Below are 27,535 nucleotides of genomic sequence, written 5' to 3'. Positions count from 1 at the left end.
GATTTTTGTTCCCTTTTTCTATTTTCTTCAACCCTTTTGTGCCTATAAAGCCAAACCCCTCTGCTCAACTCACTAGAACACTCATTTTATTTTACCAAATGAGATGTTGCCCTATTCTAGAATCACAAATAAAAGCCAATTAAACTAAATTTGCTGTAATTTTGTCTTTTGACAAAGTTATGCTTCAATTTTTTAAAAAAGTTTATTTACAAATAAGATAAAGTAGGCATCCCCAAGTGTACTGTGTAGAGCATTCAGTCACAAAGTTTCTATTAGTGTTGGTGGATCTCAGGAAGATCTGCTCAATGTAAGCTGTGTTTTAGCATAACAAAACCTCACCTCCCCACCTTGATTATTTTTTGAGAGGACAGGAAAATGTTGATGTAAACTTGGGAATACCTTTATGGAATTTTAGGCTAGTGGTTCCCATGTGTCCTATTAGCCAACATTTCCCACCAGATTTATTCTCATGCCCTTCCAAGTTTGGGAACCCCACATCTCTTCTGGGGTCATGGTTCCCCATTTCATGAGGGACAGGTAAAAGCGCACTTGTATCTTTCTTTTTTTTTTTTGAGACCAGGTCTCATTCTGTTGCCCAGGCTGGAGCGCAATGGTGAGATCTTAGCTCACTGCAGCCTCCGCTTCCCAGGTTCAAGCGATTCTCCTGTCTCAGCCTCTCGAGTAGCTGGGATTATAGGCACTCGCCACCACGCCAGACTAATTTTTGCATTTTTAGTAGAGTCGGGGTTTCACCATTTTGGCCAGGCTGTTCTCGAACCCCTGGCCTCAAGTGATCCTCCCACCTCGGCTTCCCAAAGTGGTAGGATTACAGGCGTGAGCCACCGCGCACCGGCCTAAATTCTTATGTGTTTTTTTTTCTTGAGTCTCACTCTGATAAGAGTCTCACTCTGTCGCCCAGGCTGAAGTGCAGTGGCACAATCTCGGCTCACTGCAGCCCCCACCTCCCGAGTTCAATTGATTGTTCTGCCTCAGCCCCCTGAGCAGCTGGGATTACAGGCACCCGCCAGCACGCCCGGCTAATTTTTTTTGTGTTTTTTTTAGTAGAGACGGGGTTTCACCATGTTGGCCAGGCTGGTCTCAAACTCCTGACCTCAAGTGATCCACCCGCCTCTGCCTCCCAAAGTGTTGTGATTACTTACAGGCGTGAGCCACCGTGCCCGGCCATAAGGCCATTTTTGAAAAATGAAACCTACGTCTCATTTTGATTCTACATCAGTAATAAAGACTGAAAGGAAACGCTAATTCACAGGGCAGCAGGTTTTTGTTTGTTTGTTTGTTTTTGAGACAGAGTCTCGCTCTTTCGCCCAGGCTGGAGTGCAGTGGTGCGATCTCGGCTCACTGCAACCTCCGCCTCCAGGGTTTAAGCGATTCTCCTGCCTCAGCCTCCCGAGTAGCTGAGACTACAGGCATGCATCACCACACCTGGCTAATTTTTTGTATTTTTAGTAGAGACGGGGTTTCACCGTGTTAGCCAAGATGGTCTCGATCTCCTGACCTCGTGATCTCCCCGCCTCGGCCTCCCAAAGTGCTGGGATTACAGGTGTTAGTCACCGCGCCCGGCCCAGCAGGTCTTTCAGTAGTAATTTTGTAAAACCTCTTTGGTGGCCATAGCGCATTTTGAGAACGTGATGAACGCTGTAGACCCTTTCCCTCCAAACAACCCAAAATAGTGTCTCTTAAAGAAGAGACTGATCTCACTGGCTCCAACCGTAGTTTTCGCACAAGTGATCACGCCCTCCCCTGTCCGGTTCGGCCGTCTGGGACCCGCCTCGGCCAGCGAACCGCTGCTGAACTCTGGCGAGGAGTCCTCCTCCAGGCCTAGAATCGCGGGGTGGGTGGGGTCGCTTGGAGGCAGCTGGCCCCGCCTGGCCGCGGGCGAGTCCGCAACGCAGTTACCGGCCCCTGTTGCCCACCAAAAAGCGAAGGGAGAGGAAGGCGCCAGGCCGGAAACGGAAGAGAGAGTGGGGGACGTGTTTGGCAGAGGGACGCACCACTTCAGTTGCGTTCTTGGTTCAGTTTGTGTCTCGGCGATGTTTCCTAGAGTCTGGATGCTCCTACCTCTTCGCCCCCTTTCCCGCCACCTTTTGTCCTCTGGAAGCCCGGAGACCTCAGCGGCTGCGACTGTGCTATTCGCTGCTCGGCAGGGACTGGTTAGGTGCCGCAGTTCAGTGCTCTTAGCCCCGCAGGTCCTCAGGAAACCCGGTGCCCCCCGTCTTGTACATTCAGTTATCCTCCGACTTCTGGAGTCGATGTTATTACCTGCTGGGTCTTATAAGCTATTGCCTCTTTTTTTTTTTTTTTTTTTCGAGACGGAGTCTCGCTCTGTCGCCCAGGCTGGAGTGCGGTGGCGCGATCTCGGCTCACTGCAAGCTCCGCCTCCCGGGTTCACGCCATTCTCCTTCCACAGCCTCCCGAGTAGCTGGGACTACAGGCGCCCGCCACCAAGCCCGGCTAATTTTTTGTATTTTTTGTAGAGATGGGATTTCACCGTCTTAGCTAGGGTGGTCTCGATCTTCTGACCTCGTGATCCGCCCACCTCGGCCTCCCAAAGTGCTGGGATTACAGACGTGAGCCACCGCGCCCGGCCAGGATTAAGTAACTACATAGCTACTGTAATGTGTTCCTCTGACCAGCAGCATTAGCATCGCCTGGGAGTTTGTTAGAAATGCAAATTTTCAAATGTCTCCTGGACAAAGCTGCTGAATTAGAATTCTTTGGTGGGAAATAATCTGTGTTTTTAGCAAGGAGCATAGATAATTTCTATGGGCCAGGTATGGTGGCTCTTGCCTGTAATCCCAGCACTTTGGGAGGTGGGCGGATCTCTTGAACCTAGGAGTTTGAGACCAGCCCGGGCAACATGGTGAAACCCTGTCTCTACAAAAAATTAGTCCCAGTTACTCAGGAGGCTGAGGTGGGAGGATCGGCTGAGTTGGGAGGATCACGTGAGCCTGGAGAGGTCAAGGCTGCAGTGAGCCGAGATCACACCACTGCACTCCAGCCTATTCGACAGAGTGAGACCCTGCCCCAAAAAACAAAAAAAAAATTCTATGCATATTAGAGTTTGAGAAGCAGTGCCGTACCACATCAGCTTCATAAAGGCAGGGACAATGAAATTCTTACTTACTAATATATTGTAAATACCTATAGTGCTTACCACAGTACTATAGTGCCCACCACAGAGTAGTACCTATAGTGCCCGCCACAGAGTAGATATTCACTATATTTAATGAATGATTTTTTAAATATATTATACCCTCTTACTGAAACTAACACATTCAGAGTTTTTAAAATTCTTCAATAATCAAATACCAAAAGAGGTTTTTAACCCCACAGAATAAAATTGGATATTTGGGTTACTTAGAATTAGGAAGTCTTTTGCATGAGTCTAGTATAGATGTAATCATTTGTGTTGTTCTTTTTCATAAATGTATCTGATGAAGAAAGCAAAAATGACATTTCTAGCCATTGATTGTTCTGTTTCTGTTCCATTTTAGCTTACCTTACAAATGGTTATGGGTTAAGTAGCATGTAGCTTGATGAGAATGTTGACCAGATTAGAATAAACACCCACTCAAAGTTTTCCTGAAATAATATTTTTTATTGATAGAAATTTATTTTGTATTGTTTAATTATAACTTTTAAAAGAGAATAATATGGTAAGAGCAAGGACTTGCAGTCAGTCAGATTTGGGTTTGAGAATAATAAATTGTCACTTATTAACCATGTCAGTGTTTTTCTACTGAATCCTGGGGTAAATGGAGGGAGGGAACAGACTTGGGAGTACCAGCACCCCCAGACCTCCCCGGCCACCCCAAGGACCAGGTGATCAATATCTCAGCACACCTCTACTTATTTGTAGCACACAGTGTGTCTTAGTTCTTAGTGAGCTGTGAGCTACATGACTTCGAGTAAGTTACTTCTCTTATTTTCATTTTCCTTATTTACAAAATGGAGACCTTAGGGAGTTAATGTGGGTATGAGAAATATACATAAAGTATATTGCACAAGATGAGGCATGTAGTGTATGCTAATAATTGGTAAGTTGCTGCTGTTATGATTGTTAACAATAATTATAAAAAGCAAATGGAAAGGGCTTGAATTGAAAAAAATTTTAGATACATAGTTTTTTACTTTATTAGCCTGCATTGTATTTTTCATTTTTTTCTTTAATGCATCTTTCCAGGACAAAAAATAATATCTAAAGATATTTTGGCACTAACAGTGTGATCTGTAGCAAGAAAGATGAGCAGTCTGTTCAAACTGATGAGACTTCCAAGGAGACTTCAGAGAGCCAAGACAGTGTAAAGGAAAATATGAAAAAAGACTTGTTAAACATTATTAAGGGTATGAAATTTAATTAAGCACAGTAAATGTACAAACAGCAAAGCTCCCCAACAGAAGACCCCTTAAAAGTTTGCAAGCTACACTTAGCAGGCTTCAAAGAGCTACATAACGTGCTCCAAAGAAGAGGTGAATTTAACTGTAATTTGAATGTTGTTTGAAACTCCAGTAAGCTTTTTCTTTTGGTAAAAAATATTTTTAATATGAATACTTGGGAAATGTTGAATTAATGAAGAATAAATATCAGCTCGTAAACACAGGGACTCTAATAATTACTCAAGGCTGGGCGTGGTGGGTCACACCTGTAATCCTGGAACTTTGGGAGGCTGAGGTAGGCGAATCACTTGAGGTCAGGAGTTTGAGACCAGCCTGACCAATGTGGTGAAATCCCGTCTCTACTAAAAATACAAAAATTAGCTGGGCGTCGTGGTGCATGCTTGTAATCCCAGCTACTTGGGAGGCTGAGGCAGGAGGACCTCTTGAACCCAGGAGGCGGAGGTTGCAGAGAGCCGAGATTGTGCCACTGCACTCCAGCCTGGGGGACAGAGCGAGACTGTCTCAAATAACAACAACAACAACATAATAATTCCTTGAGAAATACTGTTATTGTATTATATTTAAATAACAAGAGGATATCAGTACACAATCCAGAGAAAGGAAAACAGAAGTGACCTCATTGAAAATTTCACACTGTTACATATTTATCAGTGTTATTAACTGCCACTTAATTCCCTCTTTAAGCTGTTAAGTAACAATATCATTTACATCTTGATTTGAAGGTAACTTAATGTCTGTAAAGGTCTTGCTTATTTAAAATTTTCAATTTTAAAGATTTCTGGAATAAAGTTTTAGCATGTTGATTACAACTGCTTTATATGACTTCCTTTGACCAATACCTATCAGTGCTTTCAGCTTTCTTGGTGGTTTCCTCAGAGTATTATAATTACTTGTGTTTGTCAAAAGAGTATTATATTAGTTCGAAGTGCAATCAGTGATATCTTGGCATTGTTCGGTAGGTTAAATGGCAGTATTTCTTTTAGTGCTATGTAATGATGTATTTCAATGACATCATTAATTCATAGTAGTAAGGTATGTGGCTTTAGGATAGCCATCACTGACTTCTCTTACCAGAGCAAACAGATTTTAATAGAGTCTTCTGTTTCCCAGAATGGTAACATTTAAATGGAACTTCTTGGTTTCTACATTATATCAAAAATACCTCTAGAAAGTATGATTGGGTGGTAGAGTAAGCTAATTCAGATAATCAGTACCCATAATAGGTAGTTCCTCCTCCTCCTGCTTTTAGAAACAAAACGGTTATATATAAATATATAGAAATAAATAATACAAACACATATAAATACTTATCAAGAATGGCATTTTAAAGCTCCTAGACCTGTTTATGACTCCTAATGCTCTTTATTATAATTATAATTGAATTAACTATTACATAAATGGTAAATTGAATTGAATGCTTTGGAAAGAGTCAGTAACGGTCATTTAAAATTTTTCTTTCCAATTAGGCATGAGTGAGGCAAAAATACATATGCAGGAGGATCATACACTTAGATTGCTTTGTAAGCTTTTTTACATTCTTGCTCCACTTTTCTACTTAAACCAAAATTGAAAATATTGGAGGATGGGTGTGATGTATATAAAAGATGTGTCTTAGAACCTCTATCAGTGGTCCTATGTTCAAAGAAGAGGCTTTGATCCTACATCAAAAGACTGGTGAATGAGGTACATTTGTTTTGAGTTTTTTTTTTTTTTTTTTTTTTGAGACGGAGTCTCCCTCTGTTTCCCAGGCTGGAGTGCAGGGGCACGATCTCTGTTCACTACAAGCCCTGCCTCCTGGGTTCACACCATTCTTCTGCCTCAGCCTCCCGAGTAGCTGGGACTGCAGGCGCCCGCCACCACGCCCTAATTTTTTTGTATTTTTTGTAGAGACAGGGTTTCACCGTGTTGGCCAGGATGGCCTCCATTTCCTGACCTTGTGATCCGCCCGCCTCAGCCTCCCAAAGTGCTGGGATTACAGGCGTGAGCCACCGCGCCCGGCCTGTTTTGAGTTTTAAAAAGGTGTCTTTTAATGATTTTTTTCCTCCCCTCCCCCTTTTTCAAGGACTCCAAGGTGCACGGGATTAGGTTAGTCACGATCTTTGCTTCATAAGGCACTGTCATCATTGCTTCACACATAGCCTGCTTTTCTTTCTTTGTATTATATATTGAACCTTCATTGATATGGTTTCCATAGCTACACTACCTCCCAAACATAGTGGCATAAAACATTTATTCATTATGCCCACAGATTCTGTGGGTTAGCAATTTGGCTAGAATACAGTAGGGAAGGCCAGTCTGTGCTCTGTGATGTCTGGGGCCTCAGCTGGAAGGCGTAGAAATCTGAGGCTGGAATCCTCTGAAGTTTGCTCACTCATAGGTCTGACAGTTTTTGCTGGCTGTCAGCTGAGACCTTAGCTGAGGTTGTTAGCACAAACACCTACATGTTGCTTTCCTTGTGGCCTGGGCTTTCTCACTACATGGTCGCTGGGTTCCGGAGCGGGTGTCTCAAGAGAAAGTGAGCCAAGAGAAAGTTGTATTTTCTTTTTAATGACCTAGCCTTGTAATAAGATTGGACATTACCGTGTTCAGCCCTGTTCCACATTGATTTTCCTGGGATATTTGTTTTTATCACAACCACTCCTGAGAAACCATCTTAACAAAGATATAATGTTATTGACAGGAATGGAGCAATATACAGGTGGCCCTCTGTATACGCAGGTTCTGCATCCACAGATTCAACCAACATCTGACTGAAAATATAAAAAAAGAAAAAAATACAGTATAACAACTGCTTACATAATTAGGTATTATAAGTAATCTAGAGATGATTTAAAAGTATTCAGGAGGATGTGTATTACTTATATGCAGGTACTCTGCCTTTTGTGCATCCATCCTGGGGGTGGCCACAGCTGTTCCTGGAAATAGTGCCTGTGTCCCATGGCCCCACCTCCCCCAATCCCTGCAGATATGGACTGCTGTAATGTTACTGTGAACTGCTTAGTTTACATCATTATTGACAGACGTGGTTATATTTTCCTGTGGTGCCCCAGAGTGCCTTAGGGCACAGTTTGGGAAGCAGGGTCCCAAGTGGAGAGCTTATGTCTTCTCTGCTCATCTTTAGCTAAGGTAGATTCAAGGCTGGGATCTGGAATCGACTGAAGGCGCTTTTCCAGTGGTTGATACTGGCTGTTGGCTGAGGCTTTAGCTAGGGCTCTTGGCCGATACACTAACCCATGGCCTTTCGATGTGGCCTGGGCTTCTTGCCTGGTTGCTGGGTTCCAAAGACAAATGTCTTGAGGGATCAAACTGAAAGCTGTATCACATTATTTGATCTAATCTCAGAAGTCACAGTGTGTTACTTCTATCTGGCAGTCACAAACTTTCCCCTGGTTTTCAGGGAGGGAAGATAGAGTCTCTCTCGATGGATATGTGGCAATGTTTTGGAAGAGCCATGTGGGACCAGAAGTAATGCTGTCACTATTTTCTGAAAGTATAAGCTACTTTGATTATACATCTGGTACCTGATAACTGTAGAATGTCAGCTATATTGTAGACAACATTTTCATGACAAAATTGACCCCTAATTGATAGATTGCATCTGGCCTGGGATAACTATGGGGATATCATATTTAGGACTTAATGCAGAGATTCTTCTTTTTTTTTTTGAGATGGAGTCTCACTCTGTCGCCCAGGCTGGAGTGCAGTGGTGCGATCTCATCTCACTGCAAGCTCTGCCTCCTGGGTTCACGCGATTCTCCTGCCTCAGCCTCCCAGGTAGCTGGGACTACAGGCCTGTGCCACCACACCTGGCTAATTTTTTGGTATTTTTTTTTAATAGAGATGGTGTTTCACCGTGTTAGCCAGGATGGTCTCGAACTCCTGACCTCAAGTGATCCACCCGCCTTGGCCTCCCAAAGTGCTGGGATTACAGGTGTGAGCCACCGCGCCCGGCTAAAAGCTTTTTCTTATGAAAAATTTGAAACATATGCAAAGAACACAAAATGGTATAACCCCTTTCTACCATTTCCCAGCTTCAACAGTGATCAACATTTTGCCATTCTTGTATCATCTATGCCTTCACCCAGTTTCTATCTCCTGCTTGATAATGATTTATGGCTCTTTTTTTTTTTTTCAGGTAAAATTTACATATATTAAAGTATACAAATCTCAGCTGTAGGATTTTGACAAACGGTAAGCCCCTGTGACCCACACACTCACCAAGACACTATGTTTTTCATTTTCACCTTCCCAGTCAATAGCCATCTGTCCTGAGGCAATTGCTGTTTTGATTTTTTTTTTTTTCACCTCAGATTAGTGTTGCCTATTCTGGAACTTGATATAAAAGGAATCATACAGAATTTTATTTATTTATTTATTTTTAAGAGAGAGTCTAGCTCTGTCGCCCAGGCTGGAGTACAGTGGTACAGTCTCGGCTCGCTGCAACCTCCGTCTCCTAGGTTCAAGCGATTCTCATGTCTCCAGAGTAACTGGGATTACAAGCCCGTGCCACCATGCCCGGCTAATTTTTGTGTTTTATATTCTTTGTGTCCAGCTTCTTTCACTTGATCTAATGTTTATGAAAGTCATTCATGTTGGCATGAGCTGAGTACTCTTCCATTGTATGGATATATCACAATTTGTTTTTCTATTCTAATGATAGACCTTTAGGTTGGTTCCAGTAAAGCTTCTGTGAACTGGTTAACCTGCCTTAATATTTGCTTGCAATGTATATTGCTTTTGAAATACAATAGCATTTAATTAAAAATTCCACTAATTTGTAATTTTTGAGGCTCATCTGTCCCTCACCCCTCCACCTTAATATATTGTTCTGAGTTAGTGTTGTACTTCAGCAAATATCCATTAATTTTAACATTTAACATTTCAAAGTTTATTTCAAAGTTTATATAAAACTGGTACCTAATAGTTGAGAATTCTTGCTTTTGCCAGAAATTGAATTGAATACTTTTTTGAACACCAAAGTTTTCCCCCGAAAATCATTTACCTTTCACTAAACTAATGAACTAATGGCATAATAAGCAATCTCTCTTTTTTTTTCTTTCTTTCTTTCTTTTTTTTTTTTTTTGAGACGGAGTCTCACTCTGTCTCCCAGGCTAGAGTGCAGTGGCATGATCTTGGTTCATTGCAACTTCCACCTCCCGGGTTCAAGCAATTCTCTTGCCTCAGCCTCCCAAGTGAGTGGCTGTCACTACAGCTGCACACTACCACACCCGGCTAATTTTTGTATTTTTAGTAGAAACGAGGTTTCACCATGTTGGCCAGGCTGGTCTCGAACTCCTGACCTCAAGGGATCCACCTGCCTCAGCTTCCCAAAGTGCTGGAATTACAGGCGTGAGCCACCGCGCCTGGCCAATCTCTCTCTTTTATTTCTCATTTGTTTTCCATTTTATTTTTCAGAATTGAGCCCCTAAGTCCTGAGTTGGTGGCAGCTGCATCTGCTGTGGCAGATTCTCTCCCTTTTGACAAGCAAACAACCAAGTCAGAGCTGTTGAGGCAGCTCCAGCAGCATGAGGAAGAGTCAAGGGCACAGAGAGATGCAGAGAGACCTAAAATTAGGTGAGTGAATCAAACCTTTAAGTCGGTAATGTTTATATCTCAAAATGGGCCATTTTCATGTCGCTAGTGGGTAATAAACATAGTATATACCACATAAGTGGAATTTGTATATAAAATGTATGGCATAATTTTAGCAATTCAATTTTTTTAAAAAACTTAAGACATAAGTATGACTATAGTTTTTAAGAAACTGATTGAATAAAGTTTCCTTTTAGGAGGTTACAGGTTCTTGTCCATGAAAATAGAAATGGTAAATTCAGTAATGTTATTAAAAATAAATAACAGAATAAGGTAGCTTCTCTGAGAAAAGTAATTTTTTTCAGTTAAGTAGCTTGTTGGTTTTATGCACAGTATGATAATCTTCAGGTCTGTTTCCTTCTCTTTTTCCTCCTATTCTTATGTATCAGCTGACATCTTTACACTTATTCTCTTCGTCTCTCATTATTTTATGCCATGTTATACTACTTGCTGCCTACTTTATAGTAAGTGGTAACACTGCTTTATTTTATAGAGTGATCTAAATCAGTTGTTCTCAATGAGCACGTGTACCAGATTTATTTCAAGAAGTGAAAAGAAATGGCCATACACGCTGGCTCATGCCCATGATCCCAGAACTTTGGGAGGCTGAGGCAAGAGGATCACTTAAGGGCAGGAATTTGAGACCAGCCTGAGCAACAAAGCAAGACCTCATCTCTACAAAACATAAAAAAATTAGCTGGGCACAGTGGCTTGTGCCTGTAGTTCTAGCTACTTTGGAGGCTGAGGCAGGAGGATCACTTAAGTCCAGGGTTTGAAGTTGCATTTGAGCTGTGATCTCACCACTGCACTCCAGCCTGGGCGATAGAGTGAGACCCTATCTCTAAAAGAAATGGTAATTTTTAAAAAAGGAAGACATAGATATCTGGACTGTCAGTTCAGTGACTCATTTTATTTGTGTTTGAACAAATACAAAGCAGCAAATAAATATGGCTAACTCTTGGTTTTAATTTAGTTATCAAATGTAGGTGATAGGTATACAGACACTGATTTTACTTTCCTATCATTTTCTCTGAATAATTTTTCATGAGACACTTATGATTTAAATGAAGATTTCTGAAGAACATCTTTAAAAGATGAAAGTAAGCATGAATTGTAATGTTCTGTGTTATGTGAATGTTAATAGGTGACTTTTTTATTTAAACATTTTTATGCTGTATAATTAGTACGTAAAAATGAAATAAGAATTAAATGATATCAGTCTCCTGTTGAAGAAAGATTTTACTGTTCTGTAGCTAAGATTTCTAATACACTTGACCTTTTTATTATTTCAGTTTCAGTAACATAATATCAGATATGAATGTTGCCAGATCTGCTACAGCTAGAGTTCATTCAAGACCAGAGCATCAGATTCAGTTTGACAAAGGCTATGACAATTATCCTGGTCAGGAGAAGACTGCTGATCTTACAAAAAGGCATCAGGCTTTGTAATCTGCTGGGTTTTGTTTGTGTAGTTTGTTTTTACCTTAATTGTAGACTTTTACCTTATTGCGTGTGTGTATTATTGCTGTTGGATATCTGAGCATTATGAAAGCATTTACATCTGTGTTCTTACTCTCTGTATACCACTTCCTAGAGAGGGAACCATGTGCTGGATTTAGTCAGTCCTGCAGTTTTCCATACCTGAAATCAAAGTGGGCCATGCTTCACATCTACTCACTATGAATAGTGGTCCTTTGATTTAGAATAAGAGGAGCTGACTGAATTCTGAACAAATAAGTATTTTGTGAGAAACATTATTTTTCATTTTGAATATAAGTGACTAATTCTGTGTATTCATATCCCCTTTATATCTCAATACATGCTTATCTTTTGGTGTACCTTAGAGAAATAACCCACCATCAATGAAAAGAAGGAAAGGCAAGAGGAAAAAAGTTTATATAGTACCTTAAAGTGGTAGATTATTTGTGGCCATTTGAATTTACTGATTTGAAGTTCTTAAAGATGCTGAGCCATGCCTTACATAGTTATTTTAGAATCTAAAGTTGTTCTGTATTTGCATAAAGTTTCTGTTCTTTCTCACCTTTAAACCCTGAAAGTGATAGCTGGGAAGGAGGAACCAGATATTTGGCATGGTCTGCAAAAATTAACTTGTCTTTACAGCAGGATATGAAAACAATTGGAGTGTTTTCAATGCATTATGTATTCTGTGGATTTAAGTGAAATCAGAAACTTGAGTTAACTCCTTCCAGGTGTTAAATTACTGATTTATACAGGAAAGTTGGAAAAGGTGGTCAGCAGTTAACACAGGAAGTTCAAGAGGTTGTGGTGACTTTGGAAGATTATTTGAATTACTAATTTAAAGTGATTTAGTATCTGTTACGTATTATTGAATACAGGAAAGGTCTACTTGGAGTTTTACTTAATAATATTTAACTGAGTCAGTTAATCCTCGAGAATATTTAACTGAATCATTCATCTTGGACATGATTCTGTGCAACGACATTAGGATGGTATATTATAATTTGATTTTTAATATTATATTTGATATTTAATATTTTTAAAATTAGAAGCTAAAATAGGAAAGGGGTTTCTGTGCCTCCAATGTGTTAAAAAGCCAGGCAGTAAGGGGAAGCAATGATGAGACACCAAGTTGTTCACCCTGCTGTGACTGGGGTAGGATCTGGGGTGTCAACCCCAGACAACCCAGGCCTGGACTGATTCCTTCTGTTGGAGATTGACAGTTCACACTGGCCTGCCTCAGAATGTTGGCACTGCCACAGACTGTTCTGTGACTGTGCACCTTTTATAGCCTCCATCAACCTGTTTCCCCAGCTATAAAATGCTGAAAGTGAAACCTAGCTTAAATGGCTTTCTTGAGGAATAGATCTGGTACATAGTAGGTGCTCAGCAAATGTCCATTCCCTTTCTTTATAGTACATTACTCTTTTGAAATTCAATACTTTACCAAGACATTCGCCCTCTGCTGTGACTTGCTTTAATCCACCATCCTATTTGCCAGACGTGCGGTTGAGGGAGAAGAAGGCAAGGCAATGAAGAAAGTTCTGGAGCATAAAAGCCTTTGTTTATAAATAACTTGGGAACCTGCTAGAGGAAAGATTATATGTTTGAGATCACGTTATTTAACGTTCATATGGTGTTTGCATTTTTTCAAGTTATTTCTGTTTAGTAGAGAGAAGTAATTTAGTTTATAAAAAAAACAAGAATTCATTTTTTTTTTTTTTTAGACAGAGTCTTGCTCTGTCGCCCCAGGCTGGAGTGCTGTGGCGTGATCTCGGCTCACTGCAAACTCCACCTCCTGGGGTCAAGCGATTCTCCTGCCTTAGCCTCCCAAGTAGCTGGGACTCAGCCTCCCAATTAGCTAGGATTACAGGCATGCGCCACCATGCCCAGCTAATTTTTTTGTGTGTTTTTAGTAGAGACAGGATTTCACTATGCTGGCCAGGCTGGTCTTGAACTCCTGACCTCATGATCTGCCCGCCTTGGCCTCCCAAAGTGCTGGGATTACAGGCATGAGCCACCACGCCCAGCCTCAAAATTATTTTTAAAACTAACCCCCCACTTAATTTTATTTTTTATTTTTATTTTTTGAGATGGGGTCTCTCTCTTATTGCCCAGCCTGGAGTGCAGTGGCACAATCTCAGCTCACTGCAACCTCTGCCTCCTGGGTTCAAGGGATTCTCTTGCCTCAGCCTCCTGAGCAGCTGGAATTACAGGCACCTGCCATCACACCTGGCTAATTTTTTTGTATTTTTAGTAGAGATGGGGTTTTACCATGTTGGCCAGGCTGGTCTTGAACTCCTGACCTCAGGTGATCCACCCACCTCGGCCTCCCAAAGTGCTGGGATTACAGGCGTGAGCCACCTTGCCTGGCCAACCCTCCAGTTTATAAACTGGATTTTAACCTGCCAGTAGATTTATTCAAGTAAATATATGAATTGATGCATAAAGCAGTTGATTATCAAATGTGCAAGAAAATGTCACCTATTAACTCTCTGATATTAATTTCAATAGCTAATTAAAAATAGTCATGTAAAGAAAGTTAATAATTATTTGAAAATTACAGAATGATTGCTTTATGAAAGGGAATGTTGTGATTTGCCTATGCAATTTTTTATAATTATGATTTATAATTAAACATTGCAGTGTTTTCTGCCCTTAAAGACAAATGTTGACTTTAACAGCTTCTATTTTAGCATAGTTTTATAGTTTTTCACAACATGGTGTTTTTAAAACCTTAATATAAATGGGAAAAAATAAAAATTACAGCAAATTAAGCTAATCTTTTCAATTAGGTATTTTGGAAATTAAATTGCTTTAACTAATTTGTTGTATATGAAGCAAAACTTCAAGTGCACATTCTGTTTTTAGTTTATTGGTCCTAAAAATGTGGCAATTTAGCTAAGATTTTTGATGTGAGTCAGTGGAATTATTTTTAATTTCTACATAGAACATTTCACTTAAGATATTTTCTCATAATTTTTGTTGATAGTTTAAAATATATTCATTAAAATGTTATTTTCTTTTTTTTTAGACTTAGGAAAAATATATTCACGGGGAAAAGACTTAATATTTTTGACCTGACGGCAGTTACTAAAGACACACCTGAAACAGGTTTGTTAAGAATAACACTATTGGAGGTGTTGGGTTCGGGGCGCCGGCAGCTCGGTTCTCCCCGTTCCCTTGGGCAGGTGCAGGGTCGGGGGGTTCAAAGCCTCCGGAATGCGTTTCAGTCTGAGTTGGGGAGCGGAGCGGGGAGGGACCTGCGGCTTGCTGCCCCGCCCCCTTCTCCAGCTCGCCGCAGACCGATAAGCCCGCCTCCTCCCTCGGCCGGCCCTGGGGCCGTGTCCCCCGGGCAACTCCAGCCGAGGCCTGGGCTTTTGCCTGCAGGTGTCTGCGGCGAGGCCTCTAGGGTACAGCCCGATTTAGCCTCATGGTGGGTTTCGGGGCCAACCGGTCGGCTGGCCGCCTGCCTTCTCTCGTGCTGGTGGTGCTGCTGGTAGGTAGTGACCGTCGTCCTCACCTTCAACTGCTGGAGCATCTCTTCCTGCCACGTCCTGCTTCAGGAGGAGGTGGCCGAGCTGCAGGGCCAGGTCCAGCGCACCGAAGTGGCCCGCGTGCGGCTGGAAAAGCGCAATTCGGACCTCTTGCTGTTGGTGGACACGCACAAGAAACAGATCACCAGAAGGAGGCCGACTAGGGCCACCTCAACAGCCGGCTGCAGGTCAGAGAGGGCCTGGGGAAGAGATGCGAGGATGACAAAGTTAAACTACAGAACAACACATCGTATCAGATGGCAGACGTACATCATTTAAAGGAGCACCTTGCCGAGCTTCGTCAGGAGTTTCTTAGACAAGAAGACCGACTTCAGGACTATAGGAAGAACAATACTTACCTTGTGAAGAAGTTAGAATATGAAAGTTTTCAGTTCGGACAGCAGATCAAGGAATTCAGAGCACAGCATGAAGAAAATATTAAAAAAGTTAGCAGACCAGTTTTTACAGTAACAAAAGGAAGAGGCCCTCAAGATTCAGTCAAATGATGGAAAAGAACTGGGTATAAACGATCAAGTAGTACCTAAAAATATTCCAAAAGTAGCTGAGAATGTTGCAGATAAGAATGAAGAACCCTCAAGCAATCATATTCTACATGGGAAAGAACAAATCAAAAGAGGTGGTGATGCAGGGATGCCTGGAATAGAAAAGAATGACCTAGCAAAAGTTGATGATCTTCCCCCTGCTTTAAGGAAACCTCCTATTTCAGTTTCTCAACATGAAAGTCATCAAGCAATCTCCCATCTTCCAACTGGACAACCTCTCTCCCCAAATATGCCTCCAGATTCACACATAAACCACAATGGAAACCCTGGTACTTGAAAACAGAAGCCTTCCAGTCCTCTTCAGCGTTTAATTCCAGGCTCAAACTTGGACAGATATACTAAAGCAGGCTACCAAGGATAGAGTCAGTGAGTTCCATAAATTGAAGCAAAGCCAATTCTTTGATGAGAATGAATCCCCTCTTGATCTGCAGCATGGCTCTAAACTGGTGGATTATAATGGGGATGATGGTAACGTAGGTGAGTATGACGCAGACAAGCAGGCTGAGCTGGCTTACAATGAGGAAGAAGATGGTGATGGTGGAGCGGAAGATGTCCAAGATGATGAAGAACGAGAGCTTCAAATGGATCTGTGGAAAGCAACATTTCAATGATGTCCTTTAAGTCCTAAAGGAACACTTCAGAAAACCTAAAGTGCTGTAAAATGAAATCATTTTCTACTTTGTCCTTTCTGACTTTTGTTGTAAAGATGAGTTGTATCAGCTGTAAAAATACATTGAGATAGAATTAAGGAAAAACTTTAATGAAAGAATGTACCCATGTACATATGTGAACTTTTTCATATTGTATTATCAAGGCATAGACTTTTTTGGTTATGATATAGTTAAGCCAAAAACAGCTAATCTTTGCATGTAAAGCAAACTAATGTATATTTCACATTTTATTGAGCTGACTTATTTCCACAAATAGATAAGAAAAAATGGTTGTACAGGTTATATGTTGCACAGCATAACCATAGTAAAGAACAGAACAGATATTCATCAGAAAACTTTTTATACACTAATTCTTTTTTTTTTTTTTGAGACGGAGTTTTAGTCTTGTTGCCCAGGCTGGAGTGCAATGGCACAATCTTGGCTCACTGCAACCTCTGCCTCCTGGGTTCAGGTGATTCTCCTGCCTCAGCCTCCCAAGTAGCTGGGATTACAGGCACCCGCCACCACGCCCAGCTAATTTTTGTATTTTTATTTTTGTGTTTTTTTTTTAGATGAGTCTCGCTCTGTCCCCCAGGCTGGAGTGCAGTGGTGCCATCTCGGCTCACTGCAAGCTCTGCCTCCCGGGTTCAAGCAGTTCTCTGCCTCAGCCTTCCGAGTGGCTGGGATTACAGGCGCCCGCCACCACGCCTGGCTAGTTTTTTTTTGTATTTTTAGTAGAGACGGGGTTTCAGCATCTTGGCCAGGCTGGTCTTGAACTCCTGACCTCGTGATCCACCTGCCTCGGCCTCCCAAAGTGCTGGGATTACAGGCGTGAGCCACCACGCCCGGCCTAATTTTTGTATTTTTAATAGAGAGCTAATAATTTATATATTTAATAGAGACGGGGTTTCACCATGTTGGCCAGGCTGGTCTTGAACTCCTGACCTCAGGTGATCCTCCTACCTTGGCCTCCCAAAGTGCTGGGACTACATGGGTGAGCCACTGCGCCCAGTCTACACACTAATCCTTGTTAGGCCAACAGCTGTCCTGTTGTATCTACCCCTCATTTCATGCTCAAGGAGTCATACCTAGAATAGTTACACACGAGGGAAACTGGAAGCCAAACACTGGACAGTATGTGTACAAAGTCACCTCCCTACTCCTTTTATTTTACATGAGTGCTGATGCGTTTTGGCAGATGAGCTTTCAGCTGAGGCCTGATGGAAGTTGAGATAACGTGCAAAGACATAACAATATTTATAGTTACATATCTTAGTTTTTTTGTTTTGTTTTCTGTTTTTTTTTTTTTGAGACGGAGTCTCGCTCTGTCGCCCAGGCTGGAGTGCAGTGGCGCGATCTCGGCTCACTGCAAGCTCTGCCTCCCGGGTTCACGCCATTCTCCTGCCTCAGCCTCAAGAGTAGCTGGGACTACAGGCTCCCGCCACCACGCCCAGCTTTTTTTTTTTTTTTTTTTTTTTTTTTTGTATTTTTAGTAGAGACAGGGTTTCACCGTGTTAGCCAGGATGGTCTCGATCTCCTGACCTCGTGATCTGCCCAACTCGGCCTGCTGGGATTACCGGCGTGAGCTACTGCTTCCGGCCACTTAGTTCTTGACATTGTGTAATGCGGCGGCAGGGAGGCAGGCGGGGCGGGCTGCAGGCGGGGTTCGGCTCTGGGGCCAGTCTTGGCCACGGTCGGGACCCAGTCCAGGGCCGGACTGGTCAGGGTTCAGGTGGCATCCGGCGTCCCAGTCCTGGTGGGCCGGCCTGGGGCAGGATCTGGCTCTGGCTGCGGGTCCTGGCCCGGGTCAGGGTTGGGCCTCCGATCCAGCCCGCCCCTGGGCAGCGTTCAATCCCGCCCTTGCCGAAGTCCCTGGGGCTGGCCTTGGTGGAAGACGCGGAGGGCTCTATGTCGGGGAAGGGGCTCTGAAGACCACGTGGGGGCGCTCGAAGGGGCCTGGGGCCACCCTCCTCTCTGGGTCAAAGGTCATCGCAACGGCAGGGGAGAACTTCCTCTTCCTTGGCTCTCCCCACTCACTTCCTGATAACCTGGTAGCGTCTCCCGCTGGCGTCGGGGCTGGGGGGAGGCGTAGCAACTTTAGGCAACTTCCCAAAGATGTGCGCAGGTTGGGGGCGGGGTGCGGCGCCCCGGAGGTGGCGGTCTCTGCGACAGCGGAAGTGTAAGAGTGGACCTGCAGGCCGGTCGCGAGGAGGTGGAGCGGGCGGCCCCCGCCGTGTGCCTGGGATCGGCATGCTGTGGCAGGAGGGCAGCCGCGTGTCAGGTGACCAGCGCCATGTCCAGCCAGGTTTTGGGCATTGAGCCTCTGTACGTCATGGCAGAGCCGGCCAGGCCTGACAGTCCAGAGGGTTCCTCGGAGACGGAGACCCGAGCCTCCTGTGACCCTGGCCCCTGGTCCAGCTCCCACCCACTGCCTCCCAGGCCACAAGGAAGAGGAGGATGGGGAGGGGCCGGGCCTGGCGAGCAGGGCGGTGGGAAGCTGGTGCTCAGCTCCCTGCCCAAGCGCCTCTGCCTGGTCTGTGGGGACGTGGCCTCCGGCTACCACAACGGTGTGTCATCCTGTGAGGACTGCAAAGCCTTCTTCAAGAGGACCATCCAGGGAAGCATCAAGTACAGCTGTCCGGCCTCCAACGAGTGTGAGATCACCAAGCGGAGACGCAAGGCCTGTCAGGCCTGCCGCTTCACCGAGAGCCTGCGGGAGTGCGCCTGGACCGCGTCCGGGGTGGGCGGCAGAAGTACAAGCGGCGCCAGAGGTGGACCCGCTGCCCTTCCCGTGCCCCTTCCCTGCTGGGCCCCTGGCAGTCGCTGGAGGCCCCCGGAAGACAGGCCCAGTGAATGCACTGGTGTCTCATCTGCTGGTGGTTGAGCCTGAGAAGCTCTATGCCATGCCCGACCTCGTGGGCCCTGATGGGCACCTTCCAGCCGTGGCTACCCTCTGTGACCTCTTTGACCGAGAGATCGTGGTCACCATCAGCTGGGCCAAGAGCATCCCAGGCTTCTCATCGCTGTCGCTGTCTGACCAGATGTCAGTACTGCAGAGCGTGTGGATGGAGGTGCTGGTGCCGGGCGTGGCCCAGCGCTCACTGCCACTGCAGGATGAGCTGGCCTTCGCTGAGTGAGGACTGAGTCCTGGATGAAGAGGGGGCACGGGCAGCTGGCCTAGGGGAACGGGGGTTTGCCCTGCTGCAACTAGTGCGGCGGCTGCAGGCCCTGCGGCTGGAGCGAGGGGAGTACGTCCTACTGAAGGCCCTGGCCCTTGCCGATTCAGACTCTGTGCACATCGAAGATGCCGAGGCTGTGGAGCAGCTGCCAGAAGCTCAGCACGAGGCCCTGCTGGAGTACGAAGCCGGCTGGGCTGGCACCGGAGGGGGTACTGAGCGGCGGCGACCAGGCAGGCTGCTGCTCACGCTACCGCTCCTCCTCCAGACAGCGGGCAAAGTGCTGGCCCATTTCTATGGGGTGAAGCTGGAGGGCAAGGTGCCCATGCACAAGCTGTTCTTGGAGATGCTCGAGGCCATGATGGACTGAGGCAAGGGGTGGGACTGGTGGGGGTTCTGGCAGGACCTGCCTAGCATGGGGTCAGCCCCAAGGGCTGGGGCGGATTTGGGGTCTGGGCAGTGCCACAGCCTGCTGGCAGGGCCAGGGCAATGCCATCAGCCCCTGGGAGCAGGCCTCATACCCTCCCCTCCCCCCTCCTAGGGGGTGTCAGAAGCTGGGAACGTGTGTCCAGGCTCTGGGCACAGTGCTGCCCCTTGCAAGCCATAGCGTGCCGCCAGAGTGTAGGGGGCCTTGCGGAAGCCATAGGGGGCTGCAGGGGATGTGTGGGAGGCAGAAGCCTATCTCAGGGAGGGAAGGAGATGCAGGCCACAGTCTCCCAGTGGGTGATGCTTTTGCTGCTGCTTAATCCTACCCCCTCTTCAGAGCAGAGTGGGACTTGGAGAGCAAAGGCCCATGCCCCCTTTGCTCCTCCTCTCATCATTTGCATTGGGCATTAGTGCCCCCCCTTGAAGCAATAACTCCAAGCAGGCTCCAGCTCCTGGACCCCTGGGGTGGCCAGGGCTTCCCCATCAGCTCCCACCCAGCCTCCTCGGGGGTAGGAGAGCACTGCCTCTATGCCCTGCAGAGCAGTAACACTATATTTTTGGGTTTGGCCAGGGAGGTGCAGGGACATGGGGCAAGCCAGAGCCCAGAGCCCTTGGCTGTACAGAGACTCTATTTTAATGTATATTTGCTGCAAAGAGAAACCGCTTTTGGTTTTGAACCTTTAATGAGAAAAAATATATATACTATCAAGCTCAAAAAAAAAAAAAAACTGTGGAATGCATGATTGACAATATATTTTTTATTTTTATTTTTTCAAGTAATACCAGTATTGTTTAACTATAGCCAGCACTGACTAAAATTTTTATATTTTCAGAGTTGAAGTCGGTGAAGACATTCATGATTTAAACACCAGATCCTGAAAGGCATTAAATCTACTTTGAAATGAATCTGCAATCAGTATTTCAAAGCTTTTCTGGTAATTTTAGTGATCTTATTTGACTAGACTTTTTCAGAAGTACTAAATAAGGAATTTTAACAGGTTTTTATTAATGCACAGATAAATAGAAGTATAGTGAGGTCTTTAGCCATTTTATTAAAATAGCTTAAAAGTTTGTAAAAAAAATGAATCTTTGTAATTACTTAATATGTTAGTTAAGAACCCATCAAGCTTATATTTGTTGGACTTACAACTTATTTTAAATGCGTTTATCTTTTTTGACACTATTCAGTGGGAATGTGTAAGCTAGCTAATTCTTGTTTTCTGATTTAAAGCACTTTTAAATCTTATCCTGCTCCCTAAAAACAAAAGGTTTTGATCACAAGGGGAAATGTAAGAATGTTAACCCTGTTTTTCAGAAGGGCTACTGTTAATTGCACATAAACACGAAACGTGTTTTCCCACTGTCTCACAGAGTGCAATATTTCATGGGAGAAACCTGACCAAAATTAGCAATATCGACAACTCTAACAGATTCCAGACAAAATTCAAACTTAATAGTGGTAAAGAAACAGGTTGTTCACTTGTCGTGGTGCAACAATTCTTAAGACTTCTGTTTGAAATTGCTCAATGACTAGAAAAAGATGTAGTAGTTTACCAAAATTGTTCTTCCACCATATGAAAGTAAACAATTCATGCCTTTATAGGGTCAGGCCTACAGTGAATAGGTATGGTGGTTCACAGAATTTTAAAAATAGAGTGAAAGGGAAGTGGTGTACATTCTGGGGGCATTAGGGTAGGGAGATGAATCAAAAAATGCCCTTAGTAATACTTTATATTTAATACTGCAAAAGCTTTACAAATAGAAACCATGTAATTACCTACCTTAGTTCTTTTGTCATAAAAACAATCACTTGGTTGGTTGGATTGTAGCTATTACTTATACAGCAACACTTCTTCAATTAGCAGTCTAGACGTTTTATAAACAGAAATCTTGGACCAACTGATAATATTTCTGACTGTATTAATATTTTAGTGCTATAAAATACTATGTGAATCTCTTAAAAATCTGACATTTTACAGTCTGTATTAGACATACTGTTTTTATAGTGTTTTACTTCTGCCTTAAGATTTAGGTTTTTTAAGTGTATTTTTGCCCTGAATTCAGTGTTAATTTGGTAGAAACTCTGCTTTTAAAAATCATCATTTACTGGGTTCTAATAAATTAAAAATTAAACTTGAAAAAAGAAAGAATAACACTATTTCTCAGGTGGAGAAACATTCCATCTTTCCAAGATGTCCTTCCTTAGTGTTCTGACGGTATAATAGTTGAATATTTTAATATTCCAGCCTGTCATTGGCCTGGATCCTGCTTACGAATGTGGGACTGTAACATCCCCCCAAACTGGGAAGGCATCAAGAGACCAAAGAATAATTTGGGCAAGTCCAGCTTGATGAATGTATGAGTTTACTAGGACTTACATACTGGACATTCCTGAGCAGCTCTAGAGTCACCCTGCCTCCCATCTCTAAGCTGCCTTTCAGCTAATGTTCTGACTGTTTGCCTACTCTGTGTGCACGATGACAGTGTTTTCTTTGACATGTTCTCAGGTATGCCCTGGGATGTTTGGGTTCTCAGGGATCCCTGCTCCTCAGCTGGGCACCAGGGCCTTGGCTCCCTGCCCAGCCTTCAGGATCCAAGCAACACACATACACTCTTAAGTAACCTGGTGGGGGACACATCACACTACAGTTGTCAATATTGCTAGTTTTGGTCAGGTTTCCCCCATGAAATGTTGCATTCTGTGAGACAGTGGGAGGTAAGTACTACCAATTACCGAATCCAGAGGTTCAGATTAGCTACTAATTTGGGTTAGAACATTAATAATCAACTACCATTTACAGTGTATCTCTATGCTATTACATAAAGATATACTGGTTCCTGCCCTTAGGCAGCTTACTGCCTAGAGGAGATAGCATTTATAAAAAACTTACTGAAGTGACTTAGTGATTGTTCAGAAGATGGGAAGAACATTCAAGGAATATATTTAACAGACTTGTAGTGCTTTCTTTGGGTAAGTAATTTGCCATTTTAAGTCTAAAAGAGAAATAAGAGTGTCCTCTTGCTTGACATTAAATTTGGTTTACTAGTAAAATCAATGAAGAAACTCAATACAAATGGTCTCCAGCATATAAGTGATGAGCATTTCTAAAGAATAGAAGTAAGTTTTTTGGATCTTGGTAGAATAATGTTGTATATGGACTTGGGAGGCTGAGATAACAGGATGGCTTGCGACTAGGAGTTCAAGACCAGCCTGGGCAACATAGTGAGCCCCTTTCTCTAAAAAATAGAAAAAAATTATCCAGGCATGGTGGTACATGCCTGTAATCCTAGCGACTTGGGAGGTTGAGGTGGCAGGATCACTGGAGCCCAGAATTTGAGGCTGCAGTGAGCCACGATTATGCCATAACACTCCATCCTAAGCAACAGAGTGAGATTCCAACTCAAAGTGGGGGGGAAAAGAATGTTGTACATGATAGATAAGTTCTAGGCTGGCGTCTAAGGGCTCATTTAATCTTTCTACCAGTTACTTATACAAACTTTTGATTTTCCCCCTATTTAATATACTATTAGGGGCTATATCTCACTCATGTAGCACCTACTCATGTGGCTTACAGATCATAGAAACTAGTTATCTTAAATCGTAAATTCTTTTTTTGAACGAATTGTACTATAAAATATACACCTATAGAGGAAAGAAGTTAATTCAGTGTTTGTTCATTTGAACTGAAAGTGAAGCTAAAAAAAAACCCCCTTCTTGTATTGCGAAAACTGCATTCTCTTGTGTATGATAAAAAGGAAGTGCAAAATGCATAGGGACAATGACTCGCCTCTCCCCAGCTCAAATGGTTAAGCATGCATCGAAAGGAATTTGTTAGCCGGGCGCATGGCTCATGCCTATAATCTCAGCACTTTGGGAGGCCGAGGTGGGTGGATCACCTGAGGTCAGGAGTTCAAGACCAGCCTGGCCAACATGGTGAAACCCCATCTCTATTAAAAATACAAAAATTGGCTGGGCATGGTGGCGGCCACCTGTAATCCCAGCTACTCTGGAGGCTGAGGCAGGAGAATCACTTGAACCCAGGAGGTGGAGGTTGCAATGAGCCAAAGTTGCACCATTACACTCCAGCCTGGGCAATGAGCAAAACTCCATCTCAAAAAAGAAAGAAAGAAAGAAAGAAATTTGTTGTTGTCAGGGCAGGGCGGCTGCTATTGTCCAGCCAATAGAGACACTTGAAGATTCTTGAGATTCTTGAAGGAGCCAGCTTACTTTTTAAAATAAAAAAATCTTATTTCTAAAACTGAAGTTAGTTGGCAAGGAAGCATTGAAGTTTTATGTATTCTATCAAACAGTATCAAATGATTATACTCTAGTGAGGAAAATAGCACACAAATTTATGTAATAATTTACTCTAATGAAGGTACTGTTTGAATATGCTACCTTTGCATAAGTCTAAAGAATGATTTTTGTTCCAGTTAAGTACAAGAATAGCAAAATGTGGAAACGTAAATTTAGCAATTGTTCACTGTTGTTTTCCCACCACCTCACATAATGCTGGAAATATAGTTGGCATTCAGTAATTTTTTTTTTATTGACCAATTTAATGAATTATTCTGTTCCATGATTCCCACGTCTTTTTCCAAACTAAGTTCTTACCACTGCTACAGAGGATATAGTCATAGGGCCTACTGGTTATCCTAGAGTCGACAGGCAATATAGCTTAACAGAAAGAGTGTTGGTGTTGTGTAGAACTGGATTCAAATTCAGATTCTGCCACACTAACCTTTCCCCACCTATAAAATGAGGGCTAGTACATACATCTCAAGGATTAAATGAGGTAATCTGAGAAAGCGTCAGGCATGGTGCCTGGAACATAGTACATATTTAATAAATGCTTGAGGTGCCTGGAACATAGTACATATTTAATAAATGCTTGCAACTATTAGCAAGTGTAAAAATATAGTGATGATCCTAATGATGGTGGAAAAGACATAGGTCAGTCAGTGACCACCAAGTAAAAGATAACTGAGACAATTAAGTTTTTTTAGTGGTGTGATTGCTCTGTAAATGTGGCTAGCTAAGGCTAACAACTTATTGTTCCCAGTATCAGATGATCTAGGCCAAAATACTTAATATCTAGCAGTGTGGTTAGACACATTTCTGCACATAAAGGCTCAGAAACAGATTCAGAAACAGCAAAACAGAAAAAATAAGGCTTACACAGAAGAGTAAATGAGCTACTTGTTGATATGCTTTAGTGGGCTTGGCAAGAGTGAGTAAAGAGGTAAGCTGGAGGATAGATCGTATGCAATCTATGCCTCTAACCCAGAAATCGTGTTTCTAGGAATTTGTTCTAAGGAAATATTACAGATATGCACAAAAGTGTAACTACAAGAGTATTTGTCATTATAGTATTTAAAAGAGAAAATATATAAATGATGAAAATATTCAACTGTAGGGGATTGTGATACATCCCCTACATTTTATATATATATAAAATGAGATATAAAATGAGAGAGAGAGAGATATATATATATAAAATGAGATACTGATGCAAGCATTCAGTGAAAAAAAGTAGATTACCAAACCATACGATCCTCATTTATTTTATTTTATTTTTTCTTTTTTTTTTTTTAATTTTTTTACTTTTTGAGATGGAGTCTCGCTCTGTCGCCCAGGCTGGAGTGCAGTGGCACGATGTCGGCTCACTGAAAGCTCTGCCTCCCAGGTTCACGCCATTCTCCTGCCTCAGCCTCCTGAGTAGCTGGGACTACAGGCACCCGCCACCACGCCCGGCTAATTTTTCGTATTTTTAGTAGAGACGAGGTTTCACTGCATTAGCCAGGATGGTCTCGATCTTCTGACCTCATGATCCACCCGCCTCGGCCTCCCAAAGTGCTCGGATTACAGGCATGAGCCACTGCACCTGGCCGATCCTCATTTATTTTAAAAAGCAAGATCACACATAAAAAAATAAGAAAGATAAAAAATGTTGGTAAAAATAACTAAAGAGTAAAAATGTAGGGAAAAAGGTAGCCAAGGGATAGATATTGTTGTTCATTTTCTTTTCACAACTTTATTAAGGTATAATTTGTGTGCAATAAACTGCACATATTTAAAGTATATAACTTGACTAGTTTTGACAAATATATACACCTATGAAACTGCCAGTTGTAATTTTGAACATTTTCATGACCCTCCAAAGTTTCCTTGTGTCCATTTGCAATACACACACACACACACACACACACACACACAGTATGCAGGCAACCATTGATCTACTGTTACAGTAGATTAGTTTGTATCTTTTAGAATTGCATGTAACTGAAATCACACAGTATGTACTACTCCTTTGCATCTGGCTTCTTTCACTCCGCATAATGATTTGAGATTCATCCATGCTGTTACATGTACTAGTAACACATTTTATTACTGAGTAGTATACAATTGTATGAATGTATCACATTTTTGTACCTATTCACCTGTTAGTGGACATTTGGGTTGTTTGCCAAATTACAACCCACATTTGGCTATTACAAAGAAAGCTGCCATTAACGTTTGTGTACAAATCTTTGTGTGGACATGTATTATCTCTTGGGTGAATATCCAGGAATGAAATGGCTATGTTGAGTAATAGATATATTTTTAACTTTTTAAGAAGCCATCAAACTGTCTTCCAAGGTGGTTGTACCATTTTATGTTCCCAGCAGCAGTAACTGGTGGGAATATGGCTCATTCTCCACAGATGATCTGAAGTTTCAAAAGTAAATAAGTTATTGAAACATGTAATATGATGGTGGTAATTAGCCAACATGTTAATACGTTACTCATAGTGTTGGTTGTGAGGATGACACGCACTAATGCATAAAAAGCATTTAAGCACAGAGGAAGTACGCAGTATTCATTGGCAGTTTTATCATCATTCTGTTAATTTAACTTCTTTGGTTGTTAACAGTAGTACATTAGTGACTAATTTTGATAGACTAAAAATAAACAGGCTAGACTTTAAAAACCAGAGTCACATATTGTACAGAAAACATTCACATTCATAAAAATACCCTGAAACAAAATTTATTTTTTTCTTTCCAGTAGAGGGGGCAGTGATTACCTGGCATTGTTGTAAAACAAAAGTTAAGCTTGCCATTATTGTAGTTATAATTTTTAATATAATTTTTGCAGTTATCTCTCAGTAACTTTTTACTATTTACTGTCAAGGTCTGAAAAATACATGATCAATTCAGGATTGATTATAACTTTTTTAAGAAAGATATTTACATTGACTTGTTCTTACTTAAAATGTCTTTGTTATACAGACACATCACCTTCACTTTGGGATGTGGAATTTGCTAAGCAGTTAGCCACAGTCAATGAACAACCCCTTCAGAATGGGTTTGAAGAGCTGATCCCGTGGACAAAAGAGGGGAAACTGTGGGAGTCCCCAGTTAACAATGAAGCAGGTAAGTGTTAATTTCAGGGGGTTCTAAAATTTATTGACTGAAATTATTTCTGCCAGATATTCACTTTCAGAGTGTAGATACTTACATGAATTTCAAAACACTTTGTAGATATCTTCATTGTGTCCTGAAAGAAATCTGACAAGGTTTTTTAAAAAGATGTTAGAATTTCACTTATTTTTAGATGCTTGATAAGGAAAATGAAGAAGTAAAACTATATGGCAAAAATGCGTCATGAATTTCTATGACATAAAAGGACTGAGAACTGCAAATGATTGCAG

General features: G+C 42.5%; 3 pseudogenes; all 3 read left to right on the top strand.

The window, feature by feature from the left end:
• Positions 1-1,999: 1,999 nt before the first annotated feature.
• Positions 2,000-27,535, top strand: part of LOC129011871 (small ribosomal subunit protein mS31-like) — a 63,066-nt pseudogene continuing 37,530 nt past the window's right edge.
• LOC129011869 (protein GOLM2-like) lies at positions 14,804-16,210 on the top strand (annotated as a pseudogene).
• LOC129011870 (steroid hormone receptor ERR1-like) lies at positions 18,282-27,240 on the top strand (annotated as a pseudogene).

This window comes from Pongo pygmaeus, chromosome 14, assembly GCF_028885625.2.
Source record: "Pongo pygmaeus isolate AG05252 chromosome 14, NHGRI_mPonPyg2-v2.0_pri, whole genome shotgun sequence".
In the NCBI taxonomy this organism is placed as follows: Eukaryota; Metazoa; Chordata; class Mammalia; order Primates; family Hominidae; genus Pongo; species Pongo pygmaeus.
Note: the sequence above shows the minus strand (reverse complement) of the source record. Positions and strands in the feature narration are given on the sequence as shown.